The following is a 14,904-nucleotide window of genomic DNA, read 5'->3' as shown; positions in this document are numbered from 1 at the left end:
AGTAGGTATACAAACAGGGGTCTTAATTTCAAGCAGCAGAAAATGATTGTGATTAATATAAACAAACATGGAGTTTATTGGAAGAATGATAGATATTTAATAGAATTCATGGGAAGATCAAATACCTATCATCAGTGTGAATGCAAGAACCGCAGGAGAATAGGGCTCAGCACTACAGCCTACCTCATGCCATTGAAACAGTCTGTTGAGTACACTACTGGAATTGCTACCATTAGATACTGGATACTGCAGTCAACATCCACTGTGAGGAAGTCTTCACCATTCCTGTTTCTTTGTTTTAGATTCCAAGCTCCTGATCAGAGAATCTGATAGGTTTAGCCTATGTCATTTACCTAGGCTTGAAGGCAGAGATAATGATTACCTAGGCTTGGAGGCAGAGATAATGAGTATCTGGCCTTCTCAGTTCCTGTAGTGGAAGCCAAGCCCTGCCCTCTCTCCATACTCATGCTATGAGGAAATCCTCAAACATAAACAAGAGGTTCAGATGCTGGAAAGTCACAAAATATACTCATGAAACTCTCCCAAAAAGGGGAAACAAAAACTGAAGTCCGTTCCAGGTGATTGTAGTCATTTGAATGATCTTCACTAGACTACATTGTGTGGGAATTTGCCTGCAAACTTGCAAAGAGAGAATTTCCTGGGAGAAATTCTTCTGTACTTATGATTTAGTTTAGCCTACAGTTATAGTTCTTCTCAAGTTGTCTATAATTGTTTGTTAAAAATTATTTTCTAAATGTAGTAAAATAAAATACAAGCACACAAGCACACAATATGAAATGACAACCATTTACAGAGAGTAAAAAAGTGACAGTTTCTCTTAGAGTTTCCCTGACTTTTAGCAATATATGCTTACATAGAGAATATGTGTATATATCCACAAAATATATTTTGTGTTTACAAAAATAGCATTAACTCAGGCTAGAGAATGGAATGAAAAAAAATAGCATTATCTTAAGCATATTACTCTGATTTTCCCCCCTAATTAGATAGCAAATTCATCCTTCTATGTTATTATAGAGACATCACATATTAAGGGCTTTATTACAGTCTATTGTATGGATTATAATATACTTAGCCAATAGTGTCCTGATGGACACTTAGATTTCCAATTTCTTGACATTACATACTATAATGCAGTGAATATTCCTGTGCTCATATTTCCATGTTCTTAATCTACTTGGTAGTTAGAGGCTTTAATGGTATGTTAAGCTTGCAATTCTGTTTCTGTCCATTTCTTTTTTATTTTTAACATCGTTAACAGATGTTGAATGAATTTTGATGTTATATTTTAGTGTATAAATTGCATGACTGAAATATTTTCATTTTTTTAAATCAGTATAAACTTATTTTGTCCCATTAAATTTTTTTCTTAAATTATACTTTATCTGACACCAGTATTGACATGAGTTTTTATTTTGTATGTGATCATCATACATATGTTCAGTCACCCATTTATTTATGTCATTTCTAGATGGTTGAGCTTTAAGAGCATCTCCAACACATGCTAGGATGGGCCACCCCCTTGATTCAGCATCAGAATTCTCCTCCTCCATCTCTTGTTTCCCTCTGCATTGAAAGAAAGGAAGAATCAGGTGAGTATAACAGCACCCTTCTCAAAAGAAATCTGTGAGGAGTAGACGTGCCACTTCCCAATATTTAAATATGCCAAAATAAAAGTCTTTTAAAATCAGTTGGCCAAATAATTGGAAGAAATAACAGTCACATAGACTGAATCTAATCAGGCTTGGTAATTTAGTAACTCCTTTCCTACCCACAGGTGAGGTCACAGATGCGTCACAAAAGGCTACTGGTTCTATATTGCAACACATAAAGGTAATATTTCCTGGAATTCTTCTCCTAATCATGTCTGAGAATGGTTCTTCCATCTTGGCAGCCTTCTGATTGCAGTCAGATTGCTTAACTCCTGCTTTTTACCTCTCTTTCCTTCTCTTTTGACAAGGCTCTTTATATGACTTCTTCGGTTCTTCAAACCAGCTTTGCTACCGTGCCTCCATGCTTTGCAGGCCATAGGCTAGACCTACACTTGCCCCATGCCAAGCTACAGCTTAAAGGAGGCTCCTTGGATCTATGATCTTCAGCATAAATATTATCCAAGGTAGCAAAAATCTGAAGTTTATATATGTATGCAAGAGATCCGAAAAAGGAAATAACTATTCATTTCGCCTGCTTTCTGATTCAGGCAGGACTAATACTGACTATGTCACTAGACTAGAATACAAAAATGGCCTCTCTACCAACTTGGGACTAGAACATAAGAAGGTTCATATTCAGCCATTACTCAGTATTATTCCTAAACTTCTCCATCACCTGGATGCTATTTTATAATTCGGGAGCATTTTTGGCTCCTTTGATAGGCTGAAAGTGCCCTGTCATATCCCCTTTCCTATTATGTGGCTTGGTAGTGTTTTACATGCTATATTAAAAATAACACTCAATAATTGTGTAAAATAAAGGAGAAAATAGTAAAACAAATTGTGGAAAAAGAGGAAGAGAACTGACAGTAGGGGTAAAGATGACTTCAGAAACTGTGTTTACATAAAATTGGGATGTGGCAAATTGAATGAAGACTTGTCTAGGTTGGTTGGGTTTGGTAGTAATAAAAAAACGTAATTACACATATCGGCAATATGCTTGTAACCTTAATTACTTTGGACTCTACCAGTGAAGTGGCATGAATGGTGATCTAAGAGAGTCACAATAATAGTAAAATCCAATCAATCTCTCAGCCTCCAATAGCTGAGTCTCTGGAATCCAATCCTCCTTTCAATCCCTCTCTCCTGCTTCAGGAGGGTGGGACAGGTTCAAAGAGGAACTCACGTGGTTTAGGAGTGGCTAGTGATCATTTTCCTCTTCCTATGGCCTTTGTCATCTCTGCCTTTCCTTCTCCAGACTCGTTCCCTAATAGCAATTACTGCTTCCATAATACCTCTGCATGCCAGCCGCAATGTTGTAGCCTTGGTTGCCTTTCCATTTCATTTCAGTACTCATTTCTGCTCTTATTTGTATATCAATGTATTTCTAAGCCACTAATAGTACTTCTTTGTGCTTTCAAGTTATTAGGCTCACTCTAATGCTAAAGCTCTTTCATTTGAACTATTATCTATCAAAGCCCTGAACCAACATCCTGACCCACAGCCTCCAGCACAGCACAGATCCCTACGTGCTCTACTCAACCACCCCTTACCCCTCTAAATCAGATCACATTTTTCTGATCAAAATAGTTTACTTCACCACTCTGTCACCTCATAGCTAGTTTCTTTCCATCTATTCAACCAAATTCTTGTTCAAGGGAGAGCTCTTATTCTTCCAAAACTTGGGGAGATGGCTTAGTGCTGTGGGAAGATATCAATTTCAATTTTTCCAGTTATTATAGCTCACATCAGAGTCCTGAAGCCCCCATATAAATAAACCCCTGACGTGTTTTCCCTGCTGGGCATCTAGATATGCCTGGACATGTTTGAATCCACAGTGTGTACTATCACAACTTAGCCTCTCACTCTAGGACTCCTGCTATACTTGAATAGCTTTTATAATTAAAAAATAACAAACAAACCTGTGAGAACAAAATGAGAGCAAGCATGTGAAAGTGCTTTGCAAATGCAGTGTATTATAATAAGTTCCTTATTGTTTATTTGTTTAGTACAAATTCATGTCCATGAGGGAACTGAAGGCATCAAATTGGGAAGATTAAAAAATAAAAAGGTTGGAATGATTAACTGAGGGAAAAATCAAGTTGATAAACACATGGAAAGTTATTCAAAATCTATGTGCAAAAAAGAGTTTCTGTGGGCCTATATGAATGCAAGACACGTTTGTCAAACGAACAGATGCAAAAATTGGAAGATGGTTCTGGAGTACTTAAAAGGTAGTAATACTTGGCCTATATACTTTAGGCAACAGAAACCTAAGTGAAGAAGTACAGTGTGGAGTATTACAAAGCTTGACTCCAGAGGTCAACTGCTTGGTTTGGAATCTCAGTCCTACCACTGAGCTCTAGATGAATTTTGACAAATTACTTAATCTTAGTTTCTCATGTGTAATAAATTACAGATATATGTATCATCTCCCCCATAGTTTTTTTTTTTTTTCTTTTCTTCTTCTTCTTCTTTTTTCTTTTTTGCAAGTACAGTATCCATGGGGGATCGGTTCCAGGTTCTCGCTCACATGCCAAAATCCATGCATGCTGAAGTCCATTATATAAAGTGGTGTAGTACTTGTATCTAATCTATCTACATACATCTTCCTATATACTTTATCTCTAGATTACTTATAATACCTAATGCACTGTAGATGCTATGTAAATAGCTATTTTACTGTATTGTTTAACAAATAATGTCTGTACAGGTTCACTACAGACACAATCATCCTTTTCCCCAACATTTTCCACCTGTGGTTGGCTGAATCCAACCACAGATGTGGAACTCATGGATACAGAATGCCGACTGCGTTATATGAGTTAAGACACATAAAACACTATCAGGTAAAGCACGTAGCAAGTGCTCAATATAAATACATTTTACTACTCATCTACTTATGTCATTGTATTTCATAAAAGCAAATTGAAGAGGACTATAGTTTACCTAAATTTGCAATAAAGCAGAAATTTAGGGACTTGTATTTTTCAGTTAAATAGTTTGTGAATGTTACCTGTAATTGAATTGAAAATTACTTTTTTTCAGGGCAGGGCAAGGAGGCTCACGCCTGTAATCCCAGCACTTTGGGAGGTCGAGGCAGGTGGATCACCAGGTCAGGAGTTTGGGACCAGCCTGACCAAGATAGTGAACCCCCGTCTCTACTAAAAATACAAAAATTAGGTGGTTCCAGTGGCGGGCGCCTGTAATCCCAGGTACTCAGGAGTCTGAGGCAGGAGAATTGCTTGAACCCAGAAGGAGGACTTTGTAGTGAGCAGAGATCACACCACTGCACTCTAGCCTGGGTGACAGAGCAAGACTTCATCTCAAAAATAAAAAAGAAAATTACTTTTTCTCTTTCGGTTAAGCAGTAGTCCAGAATATTCAAATTGCTTAAACAATGCACATTATACACAACTAGGTCATTCATCCATTCGCTCACAATATCGGCAAAGGGACACACTATCACAAAACAAGATCAAGAAATAACATTTGATGTTAAAATGATTAAAAATCTCATTTACCCAAAATGACTGCTATAAATGGAGATTACTCTCACAATTGCTATAGAAAACAATTAATATTCATGTGCAGATACAGTTTTATTTACAAATACCAGATAGTTTACAGTGTACTTCGTTTTCAACTACTGTCATAAATGAAAATCATTTTTGTTACTACTATAGAGAGCTGCATTAATAATCATATATAGATATAGTTGAAGTTCTGAATATTAGTGACTGTATCGAGTAATTTGTCCGAAAGTACGTCCTTATAAAAGGAAATTACTTTCACAACCATTTGGGAACTTAATTACTAATCAAACATAGATACAGTTTTAGTTACCAATATTACAGTTTATTGTGTAATACTTGAAAATAATTGTACTCTATTACTAATCAAACATAGATACAGTTTTAGTTACCAATATTACAGTTTATTGTATAATACTTGAAAATAATTGTACTCTAAAAACATTTATTTTTGACAATTTTTGGAAACCAAATGTTTATCATAAGCCACAAAATGTTTGCACCATAACAATGCTTTCAAAATGCTGTTTACTAAAACATGAATTTGCAACGATAATTTTTTTTAAATGATCAGATACCAGCAATGCTTATATTCTCTCCCAGAAAGGCATGGGGGTGAGTCAATAACATTTCAAGTGGTCTAAAAGCAGGGCTGTCTGCCAGATACTCATAAGCAGCCTGTTGGCCATATTTAGCAGAGGAGCCTGCAGTTGATTCGCTGTACTTTGATGATAAATATCCTATCATTGCCACCAAGAAAAATTGCTGCGATATAGAGAACTTGTAATTCATGTTAACCAAGCTAGAATATGCACATGTGAAAAGCCTTAATATAAAGATACGGTTTAGTGACATATATCCTCATGGAATTTTGTTAATAGCTGATTCTCACTGCAGTTAACTCAGCCATTTTGAGGCTGATTATCCAGTTTCTGGGTTATCCATGTTCTGCATTTTCTCCTACCACTTCCTTTGGCTGACATCCCTTTGACCATTTCACTGTTCATTAGCACCTGCAAAGGATAACTGAAAGCAGATGAACTCAAACCACTCAATTATGCTTCTTATTAGCAGCTCTATGGAAGGGTACTGTCCATGAGGTGGTTGCAACTATTAGGTAAAATTAGGTTTCTGGATTTTCAGCGGGTTTCAATTATCCACGTTGTTTCTGTTCCTCATGACCTTGCATAATCTAGAGTTGGCCACATATACATTATTTGCCTTGCCATATGGAGAAAAGAGAGGGTCTTTAACAGGAAGATTAAAGATACTGGCCCTCTGTTCTGCTGTTTCTGTTGAGAATTTTCTCCCTAGTTCCTCTTTAGCATAGCTAACTAAAAAGCACACCAGGCTTTGAGAATCCATATCAATTATTTGTTTAATTATTATTGTAATTGGTAAAACCCTGAAAGCAATCTTACAGACATGTGGATCTTTAGCCACGTTTCTCACATTTGAAGAGTTTTATGTGAGAGTTTAAAATACTCAATTTGACAACTCATTACTTATACAAAACTCAGTAAGAAATATTGTTGTCAGGAAGTGCCAGTAATAATGCTGTTGGAGGTTTCTTCTGTGATGCATGAACAAGGGTGAGTCTCCAGGGAAAATAGGACTTGTATATCTTTCTAAATCATGAAATCCTTTAGTCTATTGTAATCTTTGTTATTCCATGCATTCAAAGATTTGTATTATTATATCAGTATTACACATTTTAGAAAATAGGGATAATCATAATCCCACCAGTGATAACCAGTTTCCATTTGTGATATATGCTTGCAGAACTTTTCTGTGCATAAATAGATTAACCCATCACCCTCCAAGAGGGGTCACATGTAATGCTGGTTGTTTTTGTTTGTTTCCTTGTTTGTTTGTTTGTTTGTTTGTTTTGAGACAGGGCCTCACTGTCACCGAGGCTGAAGTGCAGTGGCATGATCATAGGCACTGCAGCATCCAACCCCTGGGCTGAGGCGGGAGGCTGAAACTCCCACCTCAGCCTTCCAAGTAGCTGGGACTAAAGGCATGCACCACCACCACCACTCCCGGCTATATATATATAATGTGTATACACATATATACATATATACACGCATATATATATATATATGCGTGTATATATGGTGGCTAGTAAATTTACCTCACTGTCCTCTGAGCCAGTGGTGAAAATTATGGCTTGCATCTTAAGAATTAGTTGGCAGGATGTGTGCAGTGGCTCATGCCTGCAATCCCAGCACTTTGGGAGGCCAAAGCAGGTAGATCACCTGAGGTCAGGAGTTCAAGACTAGCCTGACCAACATGGCAAAACCCCGTCTCTACTAAAAATACTCTAATCCCAGCTACTAGAGAGGCCGAGACGGAGAATGGCTTGGACCCAGGACATGGAGGTTGCAGTGAGCTGAGATCGCGCCATTACACTCCAGCCTGGGCTACCACAGCACAACTCTGTCTCCGGGGTGGGGTGGGGGAAGAAGTAGTTGGTGATCTTCGACCACAACAACTTCTCCCCTATTATTTGGTCTTCTCTCTTGTTTATGCCGCAGACCTGCCAGTGGCAGTCGGTGACACTCACATGCATTCCGTAACCCCAAAAATTTGATCGAAACTGCCATAGTCAGAAACGAATTATTGACCTGCAAGGAATTAGACATGGGGAGTCAACTGGTTATTTTCTTAGAAATATGTCCGATTCTAGTCAGAATCAGTGTTATTTGGCTTTAAATCCATCCATCGCTGATCCTGAAGATGTCCAAAAATCTAAGAAGATTCCGGGCTCCCTTGATTTCTCAATTTTGAGACTTTGGCTTACTGTGGAACAATGCTTTAGGTTATCCCTAGGGGTTTCAAGCAAAATAGAATTTCTTTATCTGCTGAACAGCCTGACTGTTCAGATAAGAGGAATTTAATTGACTTACCTATTTAGGAGATTCTGCTTTGAGATGAGCTATGGAAAAAATATAACTCCAATAGGAACCTCTCACTTTTCTCTCCTCAAAACTCTGTTTTTCTCCTAGTCCAGCCATGCTCATAAAGGTTTTAAGTGGATTAATTAGTGCTTAAAAAGTACCTTTATAGATGACAAGTAGCTAAGTACAAAGATAATCTTTTAAACTCTAGATGTTTGCCTTTTTTATTCATATTACAGTTCTAATTTCATGCTTTTTCCATAATGTCACCAGATTGTAGGTGAGCTCCCAAAATAGACAGTTACTAAGACTAAAACTGTTGTCTGACCCAATATGCAAAATAGTTCTGGGAAAAGAATGCTGAAATTGACTTGATTGTAGCAATGGTCTATTCTTTTAAAATGATTCTTGTTTATTCGATGTCTTAACAGTTTTTCAGGGATTTGGAAATGAGAGCACTTGTATTTGGTGCAGAGCAAAAAAGCTATTTATGTAACAGTCATCACAGATTAGCTATAATGCCATAAGAAAGTGTGTTTCAAAACTCAGCCTTGGAATTTGAGTTTAGCAATAGGTTAGATTAATTTTCATGAAAATCTTGGTATTGTAAGCCCTCATTCTCCTTCCTTAAACTTTTCATTACATTTTTCACAAATAAAGCTTGGTAGATTTTTTCAAGGCATTTCTCTTCCAAGACTGATTTAAAAATATTCGTTTGGATTTATAACCAAGTGACTACATGAGAAACAAATCAAAATATTAAACCTACAGGCAATGCAGAAATACCATTGTGATGTACTGATTTTCTATTCTATTTCACCTTTCCCAAGTATCTTGCAAAAAAAAAAAAAAAAGAAAGAAAGAAAGAAAGAAAGAAAGTGAAAGCTATAATAATAATATGAGCTGAAGCTACCGAGTTCTGAAATAGGCAGGTTACTGAAAGGTGGCTGAGAGAGGATGTGGGTGTATCATCGTTTCTAACTTTGAACAAGTTTCAACTTTTGTAGCTACTCTATAATTAGCACATAGACTCTATAATAAAGGAAGGTTCGTTAGTTGGCTGCATCTACCTGAACAGAACGAGGATCTACTATTGTCCATAATATAGATAATGATTACTTAATACTCTTTTCAGCTAGCTCTATGCATTGCAATATTAAGGATGCCAAAAATTTAACTGCTCTGTCATATGAATTTATTAATTTTTCAAACATTTTTATTGGGAGAGAATACCGTATTGGTTTTTGTCATTTTAGTAATTCTGTTAGTATAGTCTCTAAAAAATTAAGTGAAGAAAATATATCATATAAGCAAATGAAAAAAATATATATTATTCTATATATTATTCTGATGCAGCTTTCTAAGCTATTGCTTCATAAAATAATGGGTTAAGCATTTATTCTGTAAAGCGTCTTATGAATATATGCCTTCGGTAATAAATATGTCAGATGCATTTAGTCAGTTAAAGGAATAAGAGTGAATATATGAGAAGGGCTGGAATACTTGGCAAAGTATTTTTTAAGGAAAAATAGTCAATTATTATCTATGATATTCAGTAGGTAAACTAAATGGCTACCCTCTAGGGGAAAAAAAGTAATTACCTCTATAAAAACAGTAGAATCCTCACATTCTTGGGTGATTATATATTAAATTCAGTATCTAAAGGGTGAGCATGTGTCACTTTAGCTGTGGCTTATAAAGTATGTAAGAGGTGGAAAGCTAATAGTAAAAATAAATGACCAAATTTCAGTGTGTATAAGAGGCTAACAGGGCGATGGTATAGTCATACGTATGACTGGTGGTGTTGCACTTTCCCCAATTTATTAACAACCAGAAGAGGGATGAACATAAGAGCCAGTTGAAATGAGGCGGGAATTATAAAACACTCCAGGGGAACTGAGCAAATGTTATCATTGGGCAACAGCTGAACAATGACAGATATAATTTAATATTTCTGTGTACAAATCAACGCATGTTGGAAAAAATTAAACTGCTGCATACTCTGAAAGATTCTGAATTAGTACATCTTGAGGGAGATTAAAAAAAAAAAAAAAAAAACCTTAAATGCCCACCACAGACAGTGAGATTGTCTGCTCAGTATTCAGCTATGATCAAATACTGAGCAAAATATTAAAAGTGCCATGACACAAGTTAAGAATTATTCAAAAGATATAAAGGTATACCATATACATCATACATATACCTAAGCTTTGTGATCACCACACACGCACACACACAAATAATAAATATATACATATATACATAAAAGTACAAAAGTAGTTATTTGGCCTTGTTTAGAGCAAACACATGTTTTTCAACTTTATTTTGGTGTCATGAAACACAATTAAGGATATGGACAATATGTCACTATCGCTTAGTGTGATAAAATAAAACAGGAAATGAAAATATTTGGAACCACAGTTGTTTGTTGTAAGTAGATAAGGAAGAAAATATCTAATCATAATGGAAGGCTGTACAAGACAGTGGCTTTAAGCATGGGCTTTGACATCAGACACACCTAAAATCCAATCCCAACTCATCTACCAAAAGGCAATCCCTACCTCATGAGATTAATCCACTGTGTAGTAGGTAGTAAGTTTACCGTAAGAGCTTAAAATAATATAAATTTCCTCTCACATATATTCTGATCATTTTTATAGAACACAGTAGGTTCTGCTGGATTGCTTCTAAGTTTTTTTAAATAAATGTTAGTGCCAAAATATAACAACATGCATTTTAAAAAATACACAAATCGCAAGCATACAGCTCAATAAAATTTCACGGAATGAAAACATCTTGTAACCATCACTCACCTCAAGAAACAGAGAGTGACTCAAATTCAAAAAGCCTCCCTCATTCCCCTTTCAACTCATTATTCCCCTCCTTTCCCAAGGTTTTCACTATCATAGGTAAGTTTTGTGATTCTGAACTTTATATAAATGTAAAAAGAGTGTGTAGCCTTATAAGTCCAACAGCTTTCACATAACATGATGTTTCTGAGATTCATCCAAGTTGTTGCCTGTGGTAGTAGTTTGCTCATTTTCATAGCTAAATATTCAGTTGTCTGAATATACCTCAGTTTATGTATCCATTCCGTGTCAATAAATATTTTATTTTTTCTGGCTCTGGTATAATGCTTCTGAGATGTCTTGTCCAAGTTTCTTGGTGAATATATGTACTCATTTTGTGAGATTTGGAATTGCTGGGTCATAATTATTGACCATATATTTAGATTTAATCAAAATAGACAAGTAGTTTTCCAAAGTGGTTTTACCCATTTACACTTCCACCAGGATTGTGTAAGAATTCCAGTTGCTTTAAACCTGTGGTGGTTGATTTTAGGTGTTAACTTGATTGAATTAAGGAATATCTAGAGAACTGGTAAAGCATTATTTTGGGGTGAGTCTGTAAGGGTGTTTCCAGAGGAGACTGGTGTGAGACTGCATGCTCTAAATGGAAAAGATCTGCCTTCGGTGTGGGCAGGCACCATCCAATGGACTGCAGGCCTGGTGTATTAGTCCATTCTCATGCTGCTAATAAAGGCATACCTGAGACTGGGTAATTTATAAAGGAAAGAGGTTTAATTAACTCACAGTTCAGCATGGTTGGGAGGCCTCAGGAAACTCACAACCACAGTGGAAGTGGTAGCAAACACATCTTCCTTACATGGTGGCAGCTTGGAGAAGTGCTTAGCAAAAGGGGGAAATGTTCCTTACAAAATCATCAGATCTCATGAGAATTCACTCACTATCACAAGAGCCGCATGAGGGTAATTGTCCCATAATGAAATTACCTCCCACCAGGCCCCTCCCATGACATCTGTGGATTATGGGAACTACAATTCAAAATGAGATTTGGGTGGGGACACAGCCAAACCATATCACTTGGCTAGAACAAAAAGGGAGGAAAAGCAAACGAGTTTCTCTCTCTCATGGAGCTAGAATAAACTCTCTTTTTCTCCTGTTCTTGGACATCAGAGCTACAAGCTCTTCGACCTTTGAACTGTGAGACTTAAACCTGAGTTCTCATGTCTTCAGGCATGCTACCAGTGTCCCAGGGTCTTCGGCTTGTGGATGGCCTGTCATGAGACTTCTCAGCTTCCATAATCCTGTGAGCTGATTTTACTAATAAATCCCCTTTCCATATCTCTCTCTCTCTCTGTCTCTCTCTATATATAGAAAAAAATATAGAGAGATATATAGAGACAATAATATGTGTATATATATATTTTTTTCTATATATAGAGAGACAATAATATGCATATATATAATATGTACATACATATATAGGTATGTATATATATTTTATTGGTTCTGTCTTATTAGAGAATCCTGACTAATATAATATCCTAATCAACACTTAATTTGGAAAGTTTTCTTTTTTTTTTTCATTTAGTCATTCTGGGAGAAAATATTTGAAACTATGCATCTGACAGGGGATTAATATTCAGAATTTATGAGAAACTCAAACAACTCAACAATAAAAAATAATCCCTTAAAAAGTGGGAAAAGGATATGAATAGACATTTTTCAAAGAATACATCCAACTGGCCAATAGGCATATGAAAAAATGCTCAACATGATTAATCATCAGAGAAATGCAAATTTAAACCACAATGAGATATCATCTTATACCAGTCAGAATGGCTATTATTGAAAAGATTAAAAATAACACATTGCCAAGGATGTGAAGAAAATGGAACTCACATAGTGTTGGCGGGAATGTAAAGTAATACAACCTCTATGAGAATACAGTATGGAGATTTCTAAACGAACTAAAAATAGATGTAGCAATTAAATGTAGCAATCCCACTACTGAGTACCCCCCCCCAAAATAAATCATTATATCAAAAAGATACATGCACACATATGTTCATCACAGCACTAGTCACACCAGCAATGATATGGAATCAACCTAAGTGTTCAACAGCAGAAGACTGGATAAAGAAAATGTGGCATATATACAAAATGAAATACTATTCAGCCATAAAAAAGAATGAAATCATGTCTTTTGCAGTAATATGAATGGACCTGGTGGCCATTATCTTAAGAGAAACAAGTCAGACACAGAAAGACAAATATCACACGTTTTTATAAGTAGGAGCTAAATAATGTTTACACATGGACTTAGAGTGTGGAATAATAAACAAATGGAGACTCTGAAGAGTGAATGGGATGGGAGGGGGTGGATAATGAGAGATTACTTCATGCGTACAATGTACATTATTTGGTAATGACTAACCTAAAAACCCTGACTTCACCAGTAGGCAATTTATACATGTAACACAATTATACTTGTACCCTATAAATTTATACACTTAAAAAATCAAATAATTTTAATTCCAGAAAGGAAAAATGGGCCTTAAAAAACAATAAAAGGGGTGTCCATTGCACTTCAAATGTTGCAATTCCAGCAAGACTTCTGAACTGGCAGGCATTGGAGTCTCTGCCCTGGAGAAGGAGGAGGCAGACAGTGAGAACATCCCCAAGGAACTGCTCTAAAACCTGGGCCAATCACACGGCCCCCCAAGGAAATGGCTGAAGAGAAAAAAAATGACAAAGACTGTGATCATCCACAAGCCTAAATTAATGGGAGAGAACTTTCCAGGTGTTTGATGAGACTCGCTTCCAGATGTGCTGCTTTTTGGGATCTCTTTCTATCTGTGCCTCCTTGAGCTGCTAAAGGCCTCTGATGTTTTAAGAGGTGGTATTTGTTGAGCCATAGCATTTCTTGCATCTCTATGGCAGACTTTACAACTCACAGGTAAAAATCTGCACCCAGATATGATTAGTCTGGGGCGATTGCCTTCCTTGGCCCACAGTCATTTATGACCAACCATTAGTTGAACATTTCAGCCCTTTTCATATACAGCAGAAGGATCTGTTGAACTTAGTTATAGATATGTCTGCCCTCCATAGCATTCTGTCTCAGGGCTCCAAGTTGCAGAATCTAAGCTTTCTGGAAGACCTACGGCTTTCAGATCCCATCGTCAATCATCTTGCACAGATCTCAAATTTAGTGCTACTATACCTTTCTGGGTGTTCTGGGTTCTTTGAATCCAGCCGTTCCAGACTGGATGAGCTAAACCTCTGCTGGTGATATGACCTCACTGAAAAAGCGTGTGCAAGTGGCTGTTGTGCGTTTGTCAGAAGGCATCACCCAGCTGAATCTCAGTGGCTGCTGAAAGAATCTCCTAAAATCTGATGTCTCTACTTTAGTTAGAAGATGCCCCAATGATGGTATAGATGTCTACCTAAACTTAAGAGTCATGCTAAGGCTAAAGAATGACTGCTTTCAGATATTCTATCAGCTCAACTACCTCCAGCACGTATCACTCAGTCGGTGCTGTGATATACCAAAAACTTTACATGAACTTGATGCAATTCCCACTCTAAAAACACTACAAGTCTTTGGAATCCTGCCAGACAGCACCCTTCAACAGTTAACGGAAGCCTTTCCTCCTCTACAGATTAATTGCTACCATTTAACTACCATTGCCAGGCCAACTATTGGCAAAAAAAAGAACCGGGAGATATGGGGCATCAAATACTGACTGACACTGCAAAAGTCCAGATGTCCATGAAGTATTTATTGCAGGATGGTGTCTCTCTTTTCTTTGGAACAGGGAAAATAGGCAGGAAGCCCAATTGCTGGAGTGCTTGGCTAGTTTTATTCTTGGTTTCTCTTTGCCTTCATTCCAAAAGTATGTTAAGGAATGATTTAAAGAAGAAAACAATGTGCTTTTCTGAAATGACTATAAAGCTTCTATCAGTGCTTTGACCTTAAGGTGTAGGC

The 14,904-nt window shown here is 36.8% G+C and overlaps 1 pseudogene; it reads left to right on the top strand.

The window, feature by feature from the left end:
* The first annotated feature begins 1,522 nt into the window (after positions 1-1,522).
* On the top strand, positions 1,523-14,692 carry LOC141582734 (S-phase kinase-associated protein 2-like; annotated as a pseudogene).
* Positions 14,693-14,904: the final 212 nt, after the last annotated feature.

Source organism: Saimiri boliviensis, chromosome X (genome assembly GCF_048565385.1).
Source record: "Saimiri boliviensis isolate mSaiBol1 chromosome X, mSaiBol1.pri, whole genome shotgun sequence".
Taxonomy (NCBI): domain Eukaryota; kingdom Metazoa; phylum Chordata; class Mammalia; order Primates; family Cebidae; genus Saimiri; species Saimiri boliviensis.
The sequence above is the reverse complement of the archived record's forward strand: the minus strand, read 5'-3'. Positions and strand labels throughout refer to the sequence as shown.